We start from the raw sequence: 21,348 nt of genomic DNA, 5'->3' as shown, positions 1-21,348 counted from the left end.
GTTGTGTTGTAAGCTCTGAATATCTCAATTGTTGTTTATCCACTGATTCTTTAGGTTGTTCTGGTATGTACTAACTGTAATCATGTGTGTTGTAGGTTCTGCATCCCTGACTTGTTGTTCATCTACTGACTCTTTCCGTTGTAGTGGAATGTACTAACTGTAATCATGTTGTTTGTCAGTTCTCAATACTGATGTGTTGTTTATCCACGGATTCTTTAGGTTGTTCTGGTATGTACTAACTGGAATTATGTTTTATTGTGGGTTCTGAATATTTCATATGTTGTTCTAGTTTATCCACTGATTCTTCAGGTTCTTCTGGTATATACTAACTGTAACCATGTGTGCTATGGGTTCAGAATACCTGACGAGTTGTTGACTATCCACTGATTCTTTAAGTTGTTCTGGTATGTACTAACTGTAATCATGAGTGTTGGGGGTTATGAATCCCTGACTTGTTGTTTATCCTCTGATTCTTTAGTTTGTTCTGGTATGTACTAACTGTAATCATGTTGTGTTGTCAGTTCTGAATATCTTGCTTGTTGTTGTATATCCACTGATTCTCAGGTTGTTCTGGTGTGTACTAACTGTAATCATGTATTTTCAGTTCTGAATACCTGACTTGTTGTTGTTTATCCACTGATTCTTTAAGTTGTTCTGGTATGTACTAACTCAAATTATGTTTTGTTGTCGGTTTTGAATATTTCATATGTTTTTTTAGTTTATCCACTGATTCTTTAGGTTATTCTGGTATATACTGACTGTAACCATGTGTGATATGAGTTCAGAATACCTGACGAGTTGTTGTCTATCCACTGATACTTTAAATTGTTCTGGTATTTACTAACTGTAATTCTGTTGTGTTATGGGTTCTGAATACTTGAAGTATTGTAGTTTATTCCTTGATTCTTTAGGTTGTTTTGGTATGTATCAATTAACTGTAATCATGTTGTGTTGTGGGATCTCAATTCCTGATGTGTTGTTGTTTATCCACTGATTCTTTAGGTTGTTCTGGTGTGTGCTAACTGTAATCATGGATTGTTATCAGTTCTGAATACCTCACTTGTTGTTGTTTATCCTCTGATTCTTTAGGTTGTAACTGTCTTCAGGTTTTTCAGTTCTGAATGCCCTACTTGTTGTTTATCCACTGATTCTTTAGGTTGTTCTGGTATGTACTAACTCAAATTATGTTTTGTTGTAGGTTTTGAATATTTCATATGTTGTTTTAGTTTATCCACTGATTCTTTAGGTTTTTCTGGGATGTACTAACTGTAATTATTTTGTGTTATCAGTTCTGAATACCTCACTTGTTGTTGTTTATCCACTGATTCTTTAGGTTGTTCTAGTGTGTGCTAACTGTAATCATGGATTGTTATCAGTTCTGAATACCTCACTTGTTCTTGTTTATCCACTGATTCTTTAGGTTGTTCTGGTATGTACTAACAGTAATCATATTGTCTTGTGGGTTCTGAATACCTTGCTTGTTGTTTATCCACTGATTACATAATTACAATTAGTACATATAAGAACAACCTAAAGAATACAAGGGGTGTTAACTTGTCATTCAGTGTACGTTTAAGTAATTTGTTTAACTGTCATTCAGTCTACTTTTAATGGACTTGTTTAACTGCCCTTTAGCATAGTATTAAAGGGTTGGTTAACAATCATTAAATGTACATATAAATGGCTTACTTACCTAGGTTTACAAAATATTTCATCCCATGTAATGTGTCGTTCAAATGGTCTGTATCCCAAAGCAAGGACCCTAAAACCTTGCCTAGTGTAGAGTTCTAGAACTTCTAGGAAGTTTTCTGGTACTAAGTACAGAGATACTTATTACTTCAGTAAAAGATATACACTGGTAAAGAAAACTTTTCATGTTTCCATCTAAGTGTTGTACGTAAAAATGAGTTGAACATAACAAAATAATTGGTTATTTCTTCTTCAACTACTGAGTTAAAATACATTACATAAAATATATATATTTACATTATATATATATTACATAAAAACAGCTATATTAACAACTTGGTTAACTTGTATTGTATTAAATAAAATTAATATTTATTTTGTTTATATTGGATAGAAATGGCTCCATTAACTACTGAGTTAATTTATCTTATATTAAATATGTTAATATTCATTATGTATATATTACATAATAACAGTTATATTAACTACTTGGTTAATTTGCATCATATTAAATATATTGATATTCATTATGTTTATTTTAGATAAAAACAGCTGTATTAACTACTTGGTTAATTTGCATTCTATAAAACATATTAATATTTATTATGTTTATTTTAGATAAAAAGGGTTACATTAACTGCTGAGTTAAGTTACATTATACAAAATATATTAATATTCATTATGTATATATTACATAGAAACAGCTATATTAACTATTAGGTTAATTTACTTTGTATTAAATATATTAATATTTATTTTGTTTATATTACGTTAAAAAGGCTACATTAACCACTGAGTCAATTTTCACTTCTGATATAGCTTGCTTTGATCAGAAGATGCGAACTATTGGTCTTTTTCATTATTGTGTAAAATATTAGCTATCCAGATGTATCCATAAAACATTAGTTGAGTGTTTTATAATTTTATTTTATAAATCTCGGGATTTTATAACTATGAAATGGGTTGACGATACAAGGAATTGAACTAAAAAAGATAAAGAAAAGTAAATAATATTGTCTAACTAATTATGTGAAACAATGTTAAAAATAAAATGAGCTTAATTTAATAACTAAAGCTCTACATTTGTTTATTTCATAGCTTTACACATACTTGTGTCACTGTCACAGAAAGATGATACCATCTCAGGAGCCCCTTTCATGTACAACTCAAAGTTGTTACTGCCTTCTTTGCAAGTAATGACACTCATACGTTGTAGAAGAGACTCAAAAGGAAACTGTCTCACAATAGCAATATCATTTACAGGCATTCCTGACTAAAAAATAAACATTCTTTTTATACGTTTTTCACAAATACATTTTTGATATAACAATGGAAATAAAACTGAAACAGGTAAATACTAGAGAACTGTTTAGCAGCAAAAATATCAGACTACAGTTGCATGTTCTTAGTTTACACTGTAAATGGTTGTCATATAACAAGAGGTAGTTATACTATGCCCAGTAGTAATTTTGGGATTCAGTTATAGCTTTCAGGAGTGAAATGTTATACAAAAAACAATGGCTGATAACATATCTTGTCATAACTTTACTGTAAAGCACATATAAATATCATGTAGAGAACACTGAAATATATGTTATCATGAAGTTATCTCAGTGGATATGTAGTTGTTCACAAATCACTGCTGAAACGTGCTAATCAATCAAAAAGTATAAAATGAACCAAAAACTGGGAATGCTTTAACATATGTGCTCTATATCCAATAATCCAAATTAAATTTTTTTTGTAACAATAAATGACAATTTGTTGAATTGTTCCTTACAGTACTCATGATATCATAAACTAAATGTATCTGAAACACAATACTTATGATATCATAAACTAAACTATATATATATATATATATATATATATATATCACATATAGGCCACTTATGACACCATAGACTAAACTTCTGTATACAGTAGATACACACACTCATGATACTGCAAATAAAACTTTTCTGTACTGATAATATTATAAAATAAAATGATCTATAGCTCATATACAGAACACTGGATGAATGGTATGAAAGCGTAGTTCTTCAACATATGAACTAACCTAGTGTCATTTATTTTGCATAATTTGCTCCTCTCAAATGACAGAGATTAAATGTTGTTATAAACTTGAATCAGAAAAACAAAATGTATCATTGTTACTAAATATCTTGTATTCCTCCTCTTACTTATTCAACTGCATGAGCATTAGAGTAACAACCTCTGACAGTTTCATGTTTTATTCTCTTAAAATGTAACCAATTTATAACAATTCAAGCACTAACTATATAATTTATATTAATATAATGAAAGCCAAAATAAGATAAACTGCTGAATAAAATAATTATGTTGTTTTATTTTCTGGTGTTTATTCCAGACAAGTTAGAAGTAATAGTTAACAAACAATTATCAAATAACACCTTATAAGATAACTTGCATCTTACCATCCTTAAATATGCTACCTCCTTTTTTTGGGGCCTAACTATACGTGCAGGCAGTTGTTCAAAACCACAGGGGTAACCAGCCTTGGGTTCCTCAAGTTCCTTGAAAAATTCAATTAATCAAAGTACTTAAAAGAGGAAACAGTTACTATACTAAAACAATTACTGCAGTGAAATATCTACAATAAGATATATTACTTTAGTTATACAAATATTATAGTGTAATATCTACAGCAAAATACATTACTAATACAAATATTATAGTGAAATATCTACATTAAGGTATAACACTACTGATACAATTATTACAGAGAAATATCTGTAGTAAGACATATTAATTAATAATACAATTATTATAGTGAAATATATGCAGTAAGATATATTAATAAATAATGCAATTATTATAGTGAAATATCAACAATAAGATATATTACTTTTCTAATACAATTAATACAGTGAAATATTTGCAATAAGATATATTACTTTACTAATACAATTATTATAGTGAAATGTATAGAATAAGATTCTACTTTACTAATACAGTTACTACAGTAAAATATCTACAACAAGATATATTACTTTTCTAGTACAATTATTATAGTGTAAAATCTAAGATTTATTACTTTATTAATTCAATGATAGTGAAAATCTGGAATAAGATATTACTTCACTAGAACAATTATGACAGTGAAATATACAGAGTAAGATATATTAATTTACTAATACAGTTATTATGGTGAAATGTCTACAATAATATTCGGTATCTTACTCATACAATTATTATAGTGAAATATATACAATAAGATATATTACTTTACTTATACAATTATTGAAGTGAAATATCACCAAAAAGATATATTAATTTAATAATACAATTATTACAATGAAATATCTCCAATAAGATATATTCATTTTCTGATACAATTATTACAGTAAAATATCTCCAAAAATATATTTTATTTTTCTAATGCAATTATTATAGTGGAATATCAAGAATAAGATATAGTTATTTACTAATATAATTATTATGGTGAAAGCAACAATAATATATATTAATTTACTAACACAATTATTATAGTAAAATATCTACAATAAGATATATTACTTTACTTATACAATTATTATAGTGAAATATCTACAATAAGATGAAATACTTTACTTATATAATTATTATAGTGAAATACCTAAAATAAGACATATTACTTTACTTATACAATTATTAAAGTGAAATATCGGCATCAGATATATTACTTAGAGAATTATTATAATGATATGTCTCCAATAAGATATTTTATTTTTCTAATACAATTATTACAGTCAAACATCATCAAAAAGACATATTTATTTACTACTACAATTATTATGGTGAAAGCAACAATAAGATATTTTGATTTACTAATATAATTATTATAGTGAAATACCTAAAATAAGATATATTACTTTAGTTATACAATTATTAAAGTCAAATATATGCATACGATATGTAACTTTACTAATGCAATTATTATAGTGAATTATTTATAATATGATGTATTACTTTTCTAATCCAATTATTATAGGGAAATATCAACAATAAGATATGTTAATTTACTAATAGAATTATTATCGTGAAATATCAAGAATAAAATATATTAATTTACTGACAGAGTAATATCTAAAATAAGAAATATTACTTTAGTAATACAATTATTACAGTGAAATATCACCAATGAGATATTTTAATTTTAAAATACAATTATTAAAGAGAAATATCTGCATAAGATATATTACTGTATTAATAGAATTATTATAGTAAAATATCTGCAGTAAGATATATTAATTTACTAATACAATTATTACACTGAAATATCTGTTGTAAGATATATCACTTTACTAATAGAATTACTAAGGTGAATTATGTACAACAAGATATATCACTTTTCTATTAGAATTATTATGGTGAAATACCTAGAAAAAATAAATTACTTTACTCATATAATTATTATAGTGAAATATCTGGAATGAGATATATTACTTTTCTGATACAATTATCATAGTAAAATATGAAGAAAAAGATATATCAGTTTACTATTAAAATTATTATAGTGAAAGCAACAATAAGATAATTTAATTTACTAATACAGTTACTACAATAAAATATCTACAATCAGATATATTACTTTTCTAGTACAATTATTATAGTGTAAAATCTAGAATAAGATTTATTAATTCAATGATAGTGAAATATGTGCGATAAGATATTACTTCACTAGAACAATTATCAGAGTGTAATATAATGAGTAAGATATATTAATTTAGTAATAAAATTATAACAATGAAATATCTTCAATAAGATATATTTATATACTATTACAATGATTACAGTAAAATATCTCCAAAAAGATATATTAATTTACTATTACAATTATTACAATGAAATATCTTTAATAAGATATATTTATATACTATTACAATGATTACAGTAAAATATCTACAATAAGATATATTATTTTTCTGATACAATTATTACAGTGGAATATCAAGAATAAGATATATTAATTTACTAACACAATGATTATTGTGCAATATCTACAATAAGATATATTACTTTACTTATACAATTATTACAGAGAAATATCTACAATAATATGTAATACTTTTCTTATATAATTATAATAGTGAAATACCTAAAATAAGACATGTTACTTTACTTATACAATTATTAAAGTGAAATATCTGCATAAGATATGTTACTTTACTAATGCAATTGTTATAGTGAAATATCTATAATATGATAGATTACTTTTCTAATCCAATAATTAGAGGGAAATTTCAACAATAAGATATGTTAATTTACTAATACAATTACTACAGTGAAATATCAACAACAAAATATACTAATTTACTAATACAGTTATTATAGTGATATTTGTAAAATAAGAAATATTACTTTAGTAATAGAATTATTACAATGAAATATTGCTAATATAATATTTTAATTAAAAATACAATAATTAAAGTGAAATATATGAATAATATATATAACTTTACTTACAGAATTATCATAATGAAATATCTCCAATAAGATATATTACTTTTCTAATACAATTATGGTGAAATACCTACAAAAAATAAATTTCTAATAGAATTATTATAGTGAAATATCTGCAAAAGATATATTATACAATTGTTACAAAGAAATATCTCCAATAATATATATTACTTTACTAATAGAATTATTACAGTGAAATATTAAAATAAGATATATCACTTTTCTAGTACAATTATTATAGTGTAAAATCTATAATAAGATTTATAGCATTACTAATACAATTATTATAGTGAAATATCTGCAGTGAGATATATTAATTTAGTAATACAACTATTATACTGAAATATCCACAATAAAATATATGAATTTAACAATACAATTATTATAGTGAAATATCAACAATAAGATATATTAATTTACTTATACAATTATTACTGTGAAATATGTATAAAAAGATATATTACTTTACTAATAGAATAATTAAAGGGAAATATCTGCATAAGATATATTACTTTACTCATACAATTATTACATTAAAATATTTAAAATGAGATATATTACTTTACTTGTACAATTTCCATAGTGAAATATCTAGAATAAGATATATTACTTTACTTGTACAATTATTTTCGTAAAATATCAACAATAAGATATATCAGTTTACTAATAAAATTATTACAGAAAATATCTACAATAAGATATATTACTTTTCTAGTACAATTATAATAGTGTAAAATCTACAATCAGATTTATTACATTACTAATACAATTATTATAGTGAAATATCTGCAGTAAGATATATTAATTTAGTAATACAATTATTATTCTGAAATATCAACAATAAAATGTGTGAATTTACTAATAGAATTATTATAGTAAAATATCTGCAATATAATATATTACTTTACTTTTACAATTATTATAGTGAAATATCTGCAATAAGACATATTACTTTACTTATACAATTATTAAAGTGAAATATGTGCATAAGATATATCACTTATACAATTATTTTAATGAAATATCTCCAGTATGTTATATAAATTTACTAATACAATTTTTACAGTAAAATATCTACAATAAGATATATAAATTTACTAATTTTAATTATTATATTGAAATATCTACAATAAGATATATTAATTTACTAATAGAGTTATTACAGAGAAATATCGCGAATAAGGTATTTTAATTTAAAAATACAATTATTAAAGTGAAATATTTAAAATAAGATAATTTACTTTACTTATACAATCATTACAATAAAATATCTCCAAGAAGATATTACTTTACTAACAGAATTATTAAATGGAAATATTTGCATAAGATATATTACTGTACTAATAGAATTATTATAGTAAAATATCTAGAATAAGATGTATCAATTTTCTAATACAATTATTATGCTGAAATACTTAAAAAAAATAAATTACTTTACTTATAAAATTATTAAAGTGAAATATCTACAATAAGATTTATTACTTTACTAATAGAATTATTAAAGGGAAATATCTGCATAAGATATATTACTTTTCATATATAATTATTACACTGAAATATTTACAATAAGATATATTACTTTACTTGTACAATTATTAAAGTAAAATATCAACAATAAGATATGTTAGTTTAATAAGACAATTATTATAGCGAAAGGAACAATAAGATATTTTAATTTACTAATACAGTTACTAGAGTGAAATATCTACAATAAGATATATTAATTTTCTAGTACAATTATTATAGTGTAAAATCTACAATAAGATTTATTATATTACTAATACAATTATTATAGTGAAATATCTGCAGTAAGGTATATTAATTTACTAATACAATTATTATACTGAAATATCAACAATACAATATATATATTTACTAATACAATTATTACAGTGAAATATCTACAATCAGATATATTACTTTTCTAGTAGAATTATTATAGTGTAAAATCTAGAATAAGATTTATTAATTCAATGATAATGAAATATGTGCAATAAGATATTACTTCACTAGAACAATTATGATAGTGTAATATAATGAGTAAGATATATTAATTTAGTAATAAAATTATTACAATGAAGTATCTTTAATAACATATATTTATATACTATTACAATGATTACAGTAAAATATCTACAATAAGATATATTATTTTTCTGATATAATTATTACAGTGGAATATCAAGAATAAGATATAGTAATTTACTAATACAATTATCATGGTTAAAGCAACAATAAGATATATTAATTTACTAACACAATGATTATTGTGAAATATCTACAATAAGATATATTACTTTACTTATACAATTATTATAGTGAAATATCTACAATAATATGTAATACTTTACTTATATAATTATTATAGTGAAATACCTAAAATAAGACATATTACTTTACTTATACAAGTATTAAAGTGAAATATCTGCATAAAATATGTTACTTTACTAATGCAATTATTATGGTGAAATATCTATAATATGATAGATTACTTTACATTTACAAGTATTATAGTGAAATATCTTCAATAAAACCTATTACTTTACTTATACATTTATTAAAGTGAAATATGTGCATAAGATATATTACTTATACAATTATTATAATGAAATATCTCCAATAAGATATATAAATTTACTAATACAATTATTACAGTAAAATATCTACAATAAGATATATTAATTTACTAATTTCAATTATTATAGTGAAATATGTACAATAAGATATATTAATTTACTAATACCATTATTATAGTAAAATAATAACAATAAGATATATTAATTTACTAATACAATTATTACAGTGAAATATCTGTAGTAAGAAATCTTACTTTGCTAATAGAATTACGATGGTAAAATATCTGCAATAACATATATTAATTTACTCATATAATTATTAAAGGGAAATATCTGCATAAGATATATTACTTTACTTATACAATTATTACATTGAAATATCTACAATAAGATATGTTACTTTACTTGTACAATTATTATAGTAAAATATCAATAATAAGATATATCAGTTGACTATTACAATTATTATAGTGAAAGCAAAAATATGATAATTTAATTTAATAATACAGTTACTACAGTAATATATCTACAATAAGATATATTACTTTTCTAATACAATTATTATAGTGTAAAAATATACAATAATATTTATTACTTTACTAATGCACTTATAGTGAAATATCTGCAACAAGGTATTACTTCACTAGAACAATTATGACAGTGAAATATATAGAGTAAGATATATTAAATTAGCAATACAATTATTATAGTGAAATATCTACAATAAGATATATTAATTTACTAATACAATTAGTGTAGTGAAATATCAACAATAAGATATATTAAATTACTAATACAATTATTGTAGTGAAATATCTACAATAAGATGTATTATTTTTCTAATACAATTATTATCGTGAAACATCAACAAAACATATATTAATTTACTAATACAATTATTATGGTGAAAGCAACAATAAGATATTTTCATTTACTAACACAATTACTATAGTGAAATATCTACAATAAGAAGTAATACTTGAGTAATATAATTATTAGAGTGAAATACCTAAAATAAGATATACTACTTTAGTTATACAATTATTAAAGTTAAATATCTGCATAAGATATATTACATTACTAATATAATTATTATAATGATATATCTGCAGTAAGATATATTCATTTACTAATACAGTTATTATAGTGAAATATCTAAAATATGATATATTACTTTACTTACACAATATTTAAAGTGAAATATCTGCATAACATATATTACTTCAACAATTATTACAGGGAAATATCAACAATAAGATATATTACTTTCATATTAGAATTATTATAATGAAATATCTACAATAAGATATATTACTTTTCTGATACAACTAGTAGAGTGAAATATCAACAATAAGATATATTAATTTTCTAATATAATGATTATAGTGAAATATGTAGAATAAGATATATTACTTTCCTTATACAATTATGAAAGTGAAATATCTACGTTTAAATATATTACTTTACTTATACAGTTATTACAATGACATATCTAGAATAAGATATATTAATTTACTTATACAATTATTACAGTGAAATATCAACAATAGGATATATTAATTTACTAATACAGTTGTTAAGGAGAAAATCTACAATAAGATACACTACTAATAAAACTATTTTTTGTGAAATACCTAAATAAGATACATTACTAATACAACTATTATAGTGAGATATTGTAGCAAAATATATTACTTTACTCAGAGAATTATTATAGTGAAATATCTACAATAACATATAAAACTGTACTTATACAATTATTATAGTGAAATATCAACAATAAAATGTATTAATTTACTAATAGAGTTATTATAGTGAATTATCTGCAATAAGAAATATTACTTTAGTAATACAAATATTATGGTGAAATGTTTGCATGAGATTTATTACTTTAGTTATACAATTGCTACCGTGAAATATCTATAATATGATATATTACTTTACTTTTACTATTATTATAGTGAAATATCTCCAATAAGATATATTAATTTACTTATACAATTATAACAGTGAAATATTTACAATAAGATATACTTTACTAACAGAATTATTGTAATGACATACCTAAAATAAGATATATTTCTTTACTTTCACAATTATTATAGTGAAATATCAACAATAAGATATATTTATTTACATATACAATTATTAAAGTAAAATATCTATGTTAAAATATATTACTTTACTTATACAATTATTGCAATGACATATCTACAATAACATATATTAATTTACATATACTATTATTTCAATGAAATATCAACAACAGGATATATTAATTTACCCACACAGTTATGAAGGGGAAAATCTACAATAAGATACATTACTAATACAACTATTATAGTGAAATACATACAATAAGATACATTACTAATACAATTATTATAGTGAGATATTGAAGCAAAATATATTACTTTACTCAGAGAATTATTATAGTCTAACATCTACAATAACATATATCACTTTTTTAATACAATTATTATGGTGAAATAACCACAATAAGATAAATTACTTTACTAATAAAATTATTATAATGAAATATGTACAATAAGATATGTTACTTTTCTAATGCAATTATTACAGTGAAATATCTAGCACAAGATTTATTACTTCACTTACACAATTATTACTGTGAAATATCTACAATAAGATATATTACTTTACTTTTACAATTATTATAGTGAAATATCTATAATAAAATATATTACTTTACTTATAGAATTTTTAAAGTGAATTACCTGCATAAGATATACTACTTTACTTATACAATTATTGTAGTGAAATATCAACAATAAGATATATTACTTTTCTAATACAACTAGTAGAGTGAAATATCAACAATAAGATATATTAATTAACTGATACAAATATTATAGTAAGATATCTGCATAAAATTTATTACTTTATTTTAACAATTATTATAGTGAAATATCTACAATAAGATGTAATAATTTAGTAATTTCAAATATTATATTGAAATATCTACAATACGATATATTAACTTACGCATACAATTATTACAGTGAAATATCTACAATAAGATATATTACTTTACTAATAAAGTTATTATAGTGAATTATCTGCAATAAGAAATATTACTTTAGTAATACAAATATTATAGTGAAATATTTGCCTGAGATTTTTTACTTTACTTATACAATTATTACTGAGAAATATCTATAATATATTATATTACTTTACTTTTACTATTATTATAGAGAAATATCTACAATATAATATATTACTTTACCAATAGAATTTTAAAGTGAATAATCTGCATAAGATATATTATTTTAATAATGCAATTATTATACTGAAATATCTGCATTATGATATTTAATTTATTTATACAATTATTATAGTGAAATATCTACAATAAAATATATTGCTTTACTTATACAATTATTATAGTGAGATATTGAAGCAAAATATATTACTTTACTCAGAGAACTATTATAGTCAAACATCTAGAATAACATATATTACTTTTTAATGCAATTATTATGGTGAAATAACCACAATAAGATAAATTACTTTACTAATAAAATTATTAAGGTGAACTATCAACAATAAGGTATATTAATTTACTAACACAGTTATAATAGTGAAATATGTAGAACAAGAAATATTACTTTAGTAATACAAATATTATAGTGAAATATCTGCATCAGATTTATTACTTCACTTACACAATTATTACTGTGAAATATCTGCAATAAGATATATTACTTTACTTTTACAATTATTATAGTGAAATATCTGCAATAAGATATATTACTTTACTAATATGATTATTATAGTGAAATATCTATAATAGATATTTTACTTTACTAATGCAATTATTGCAGTGAAATATCAACAATAAAAAATTTTAATTTACTAAAACAATTATTATAGTGAAATATCTACAATAAGATATATTGCTTTACTAATAGAATTATTATAGTAAATATCTACCACAAGATATATTACTTTACTTTTACAATTATTATACTGAAATATGTACAATAAGATATATTAATTTACTAATTTCAATTATTATAGTGAAATATGTACAATAAGATATTTTAGCTTACTAATACAATTATTATAGTGAAATATCTACAATAAGATATATTAATTTACTAATACCATTATTATAGTAAAATAATAACAATAAGATATATTAATTTACTAATACAATTATTACAGTGAAATATCTGTAGTAAGAAATCTTACTTTACTAATAGAATTACGATGGTAAAATATCTGCAATAACATATAATAATTTACTCATATAATTATTAAAGGGAAATATCTGCATAAGATATATTACTTTACTTATACAATTATTACATTGAAATATCTACAATAAGATATGTTACTTTACTTGTACAATTATTATAGTAAAATATCAATAATAAGATATATCAGTTGACTATTACAATTATTATAGTGAAAGCAAAAATATGATAATTTAATTTAATAATACAGTTACTACAGTAATATATCTACAATAAGATATATTACTTTTCTAGTACAATTATTATAGTGTAAAATATACAATAATATTTATTACTTTACTAATGCACTTATAGTGAAATATCTGCAACAAGGTATTACTTCACTAGAACAATTATGACAGTGAAATATATAGAGTAAGATATATTAAATTAGCAATACAATTATTATAGTGAAATATCTACAATAAGATATATTAATTTACTAATACAATTAGTGTAGTGAAATATCAACAATAAGATATATTAAATTACTAATACAATTATTGTAGTGAAATATCTACAATAAGATGTATTATTTTTCTAATACAATTATTATCGTGAAACATCAACAAAACATATATTAATTTACTAATACAATTATTATGGTGAAAGCAACAATAAGATATTTTCATTTACTAACACAATTACTATAGTGAAATATCTACAATAAGAAGTAATACTTGAGTAATATAATTATTAGAGTGAAATACCTAAAATAAGATATACTACTTTAGTTATACAATTATTAAAGTCAAATATCTGCATAAGATATGTTAATTTACTGATGCAATTCTCATAGTGAATTATCTATAATATGATGTATTACTTCTCTAATCCAGTTATTATAGGGAAATATCAACAATAAGATATGTTAATTTACTAATACAATTATTATAGTGAAATATCAACAATAAAATATATTAATACACTAATACAGTTATTATAGAGAAATATCTAAAATAAGAAATATTACTTTAGTAATACAAATATTACAGTGAAATATCGCCAATAAGATATTTTAATTTACAAACATAATTATTATAGTGAAATATCTCTAAGAAGATATATTACTTTACTAATAAAATTATTAAAGGGAAATATCTGCATAAGATATATTACTTCAACAATTATTACAGGGAAATATCAACAATAAGATATATTACTTTACTAATACAATTATTATAGTGAAATATCAAGAATAAAATATATTAATTTACTAATACAGTTATTATAGTGAAATACCTACAACAAGAAATATTACTTTAGTAATACAATTAGTAAAGTGAAATATCTCCAGTATGATATATTAATTTACTATTACAATTATTAGAGTAAAATATAAACAAAAAGATATCTTAATTGACTAATACAGTAACTACAGTCAAATATCTACAATAAAATATATTACTTTTCTTATGCAATTATTGCAGTGAAGTATCAACAATAAGATATATTATATCACTAATACAATTATTACAGTGAAATATCTGTAGCAAGTTATATTACTTTTCTAATAGAATTACTATGGTCAAATATCTACAATAACATATATTATATTACAAATAAAATAATTGAAGGGAAATATCTGCATAAGATATATTACTTTACTTATACAATTATTACAGTGAAATATCAACAATAAGATATATTACTTTTCTAATACAATTATTGTAGTGAAATATCAACAGTAACATATGGTAATTGACTAATACAATTATTATAGTGAAATATCAACAATAAGATATTTTAATTTACTAACACAATTATTATAGTGAAATATTTACAATAAGATATATTAATTTACTAATACTCTTATTATAGTGAAATATTTTGGAGTCTAAGTGGTAAAAACAGTGGAGCATCTACAGATAACATACTAAAAATATATAAAACATATATTAGACCGGTAATAGATTATGCAGCTCCAGCATGCATTACTATAAGCAATAAAATAATTAAAAGCAAATTAGAAACAATCCAAAACACACTCCTCACAACTGCATACAGAGTTCCAAGAACAATATCATCTCGGTTCATTCACAAATACTGGAACATACCAACCATACCAGACAGACTCTTACATAGTAAAATAAGGTACTTTAATAAAAATTGGATGAAAAACGAATTACTATGCGAACTAGACAGGTACCTCATACATAATAAAGCTAGTCGTCAATATGTCTTCCTAGTTAACTTATATTTTAAATATACAATTAAAATATATATAGATATTAAATATTAAAAATAATAAAAAATATAAACATATATATATATACATGTATTAAATAATAATAATAAAAAAATGTCACCAATAAACTTAACATTCTGCTAATACAATAAAATAATCTCTAAATAAGAGCCACAATATTTGGACATTGCCATGAAAATAATCAAAATAACATTCAGCTCTACAATTATAAATACCAATCCGTCGAGAACATAAATACGGGTAGGATGTAGAGGCATAGAGAAACTGTACCTCCAGGATATGAACTTTTCTTACCCAAACACCGAATGACAGACATCACCAATATGTTATATTAATTTACTAATACAGTTATTACAGTGAAATATCTACAATAAGATATATTACTTTTCTAGTACAATTATTATAGTGTAAAATCTACAATAAGAAACATTACTAATAAAACTATTATAGAGTAATACCTACAATAAGATACATTATTAATACAATTATTATAGTGAGATATCTGTACTAAGATATATTACTCTACTAATAGAATTATTATACTGAAATATTTACAATAAAATATATTACTTTTCTAATACAATTATTATGGTGAAATACCCATAATAAGATATATTACTTTACTCATACAATTATTTTTGTGAAATATCTGCAGTAAGATGTATTACTTTTCTAATACAATTATTATAGTGAAATATCTACAATAAGATGTAATAGTTATATAGGTAAAGTATTATCTAAAATAAGATATATTACTTTACTTATACAATTATTAAAGTGAAATATCTGCATAAGATATATTACTTTACTAATGCAATTATTATAGTGAAATATCTATAATAAGTTATGTTAATTTACCAATACAATTATTATAATGAAATATCAACAATAAAATATATTAATTTACTAATACAGTTATTATAGTAAAATATCAACGATAAGAAATATTACTTTAGTAATACAATTATTACAGTGAAATATCGACAATAAGATATTTTAATTTGCAAGTACAATTATTATAGTAAAATATCTACAATAAGATATATTAATTTACTAATACAATTATTGTAGTGAAATATTTTGGAGTCTAAGTGGTAAAAACAGTGGAGCATCTACAGATAACATACTAAAACATATAAAATTTATTAGACCTATTATAGATTATGCAGCTCCAGCATGGATAATTCTGAGGAATAAAATAATTCAAAGCAAACTACAAACAACCCAAAACACACTCCTCACTACTGCATACAGAGTTCCAAGAACAATATCATCTATGTTCATTCACAAATACTCGAACATTTTAACCATACCAGATAGAATTCTACATAGTAAAATAATGTACATTAATAAGAATTGGATGAAAAACGAATTACAATGCGAACTAGACAGGTACATCATACATGATGAAGCTAGTGCTAAAAATCTCTCCATTAAATATCTCTCTTTAAAAAAAAATATATGTATTAAATAATGAACATAATGATAAAAAATATACATACATATATATATATATACATGTATTAAATATTAATAGTAAAAAAAATTCCCACCAACAAACTTGAGATTTTGCTGATAGAATAAAATAATCCCCATATATTAGCCACAATATATGAACATTCCCCTTAAAAATTATCAAAAAATTATTTACTTCTACAATTATAAATACCAATACGTCAAGAACATAAATACGGTTAGGAGAAAGAGATCATAGAGAACCTATACTTCCAGGATATGAACTTTTCTTACCGAAACACTGAGAGACAGACATCAACTAGAGGTTATATTAATTTACTAATATAGTTATTACAGTGAAATATCTACAATAAGATATACTACTTTACTTATACAATTATTACAGTGTAAGATCTACAATAAGATTTATTACTTTACTTAAACAATTATTATAGTGAAATATCTACAGTAAGATATATTATTTTCTAATACAATTATTATTTTGAAATATCAACAATAAGATATATTAATTAACTGATAAAATTATTACAGTGAAATTTTCTACAATAATAAATATTACTTTAGTAATACAAATATTATAGTGAAATATCTGCATAAGATTTATTACTTTATTTGTACAATTATTATAGTGAAATATCTACAATAAGATATATTACTTTTCTTATACAATTATAATCGTAAAATATCGACAATATGATATTTCAGTTTACTAAGACAATCATTATAGTGAAAGAAACAATAAGATAATTTAATTTACTAATACAGTAACTACAGTAAAACATCTACAATAAGATATATTACTTTTCTAGTACAATTATTATAGTGTAAAATCTACAATAATATTTATTACTTCGCTAATGATAATATAGTATAACATCAGCAATTAGATATTACTTCACTAGTACAATTATGATAGTGAAATATCTAGAGTAAGATATATTAATTTAGTAATACAATTATTATCGTGAAATATCTCGAGTAAGATATATTAATTTAGTAACACAATTATTATAGTGAAATATCAACAATAAACATTTTAATTTACTGATACAATAATTATAGTAAAATATCAACAATAAGATATATTAATTTACTAATACAATTATTATAGTAAAATATCAACAATAAGATATATTAATTTACTAATACAATTATTATAGTGAAATGTATACAATAACGTATATTACTTTACTTATACAATTATTAAAGTTAAATATCTGCATAAGATATATTACATTACTAATATAATTATTATAATGATATATCTGCAGTAAGATATATTCATTTACTAATACAGTTATTATAGTGAAATATCTAAAATATGATATATTACTTTACTTACACAATATTTAAAGTGAAATATCTGCATAACATATATTACTTCAACAATTATTACAGGGAAATATCAAGAATAAGATATATTACTTTCATATTAGAATTATTATAATGAAATATCTACAATAAGATATATTACTTTTCTGATACAACTAGTAGAGTGAAATATCAACAATAAGATATATTAATTTTCTAATATAATGATTATAGTGAAATATGTAGAATAAGATATATTACTTTCCTTATACAATTATGAAAGTGAAATATCTACGTTTAAATATATTACTTTACTTATACAGTTATTACAATGACATATCTAGAATAAGATATATTAATTTACTTATACAATTATTACAGTGAAATATCAACAATAGGATATATTAATTTACTAATACAGTTGTTAAGGAGAAAATCTACAATAAGATACACTACTAATAAAACTATTTTTGTGAAATACCTAAATAAGATACATTACTAATACAACTATTATAGTGAGATATTGTAGCAAAATATATTACTTTACTCAGAGAATTATTTTAGTGAAATATCTACAATAACATATAAAACTGTACTTATACAATTATTATAGTGAAATATCAACAATAAAATATATTAATTTACTAATAGAGTTATTATAGTGAATTATCTGCAATAAGAAATATTACTTTAGTAATACAAATATTATGGTGAAATGTTTGCATGAGATTTATTACTTTAGTTATACAATTGCTACCGTGAAATATCTATAATATGATATATTACTTTACTTTTATTATTATTATAGTGAAATATCTCCAATAAGATATATTAATTTACTTATACAATTATAACAGTGAAATATTTACAATAAGATATACTTTACTAATAGAATTATTGTAATGACATACCTAAAATAAGATATATTTCTTTACTTTCACAATTATTATAGTGAAATATCAACAATAAGATATATTTATTTACATATACAATTATTAAAGTAAAATATCTATGTTAAAATATATTACTTTACTTATACAATTATTGCAATGACATATCTACAATAACATATATTAATTTACATATACTATTATTTCAATGAAATATCAACAACAGGATATATTAATTTACCCACACAGTTATGAAGGGGAAAATCTACAATAAGATACATTACTAATACAACTATTATAGTGAAATACATACAATAAGATACATTACTAATACAATTATTATAGTGAGATATTGAAGCAAAATATATTACTTTACTCAGAGAATTATTATAGTCTAACATCTACAATAACATATATCACTTTTTTAATACAATTATTATGGTGAAATAACCACAATAAGATAAATTACTTTACTAATAAAATTATTATAATGAAATATGTACAATAAGATATGTTACTTTTCTAATGCAATTATTACAGTGAAATATCTAGCACAAGATTTATTACTTCACTTACACAATTATTACTGTGAAATATCTACAATAAGATATATTACTTTACTTTTACAATTATTATAGTGAAATATCTGCAATAAGATATATTACTTTACTAATATGATTATTATAGTGAAATATCTATAATAAAATATATTACTTTACTTATAGAATTTTTAAAGTGAATTACCTGCATAAGATATATTACTTTACTATTGCAATTATTGCAGTGAAATATCAACAATAAAAAAATTTTAATTTACTAAAACAATTATTATAGTGAAATATCTACAATAAGATGTAATAATTTAGTAATTTCAATTATTATATTGAAATATCTACAATAAGATGTAATAATTTAGTAATTTCAATTATTATATTGAAATATCTACAATAAGATGAAAAATTTAGTAATTTCAATTATTATATTGAAATATCTACAATACGATATATTAATTTACGCATACAATTATTACAGTGAAATATCTACAATAAGATATATTACTTTACTTTTACAATTATTATTGTGAAATATCAACAATAAGATATATTTATTAACATATACAATTTGTATAGTAAAATATCTGCATAAGATGTATTACTTTATTTATACAATTATTACAGTGAAATATTTACGTTAAAATATATTACTTTTCTAATACAACTAGTAGAGTGAAATATCAACAATAAGATATATTAATTAACTGATACAATTATTATTGTGAAATATCTACAATAAGATATATTGCTTTACTAATAGAATTATTATAGTAAATATCTACCACAAGATATATTACTTTACTTTTACAATTATTATAGTGAAATATCTGGAATAAGATATATTACTTTTGTAATACAATTATTATAGTGAAATATCAAAAATAAAAGATATTAATTTACTAACACAATTATTAT

General features: G+C 21.6%; 1 pseudogene across 1 annotated transcript in view; it reads right to left on the bottom strand.

The window, feature by feature from the left end:
* LOC143224676 (polyamine-transporting ATPase 13A3-like) overlaps positions 1-21,348 on the bottom strand; it is a 112,839-nt pseudogene that overhangs the window by 24,459 nt on the left and 67,032 nt on the right. Inside the window, exons 15-17 of the transcript XR_013013399.1 lie at positions 4,128-4,226; positions 2,800-2,962; positions 1,694-1,814 (exon numbers count right to left, since the gene is read on the bottom strand). The product of XR_013013399.1 is annotated as a polyamine-transporting ATPase 13A3-like (transcript). The remainder of the gene's footprint in view (positions 1-1,693; positions 1,815-2,799; positions 2,963-4,127; positions 4,227-21,348) is intronic.

The sequence above is a fragment of the Tachypleus tridentatus genome, chromosome 9 (assembly GCF_004210375.1).
Source record: "Tachypleus tridentatus isolate NWPU-2018 chromosome 9, ASM421037v1, whole genome shotgun sequence".
NCBI lineage: Eukaryota > Metazoa > Arthropoda > Merostomata > Xiphosura > Limulidae > Tachypleus > Tachypleus tridentatus.
The sequence above is the reverse complement of the archived record's forward strand: the minus strand, read 5'-3'. Positions and strand labels throughout refer to the sequence as shown.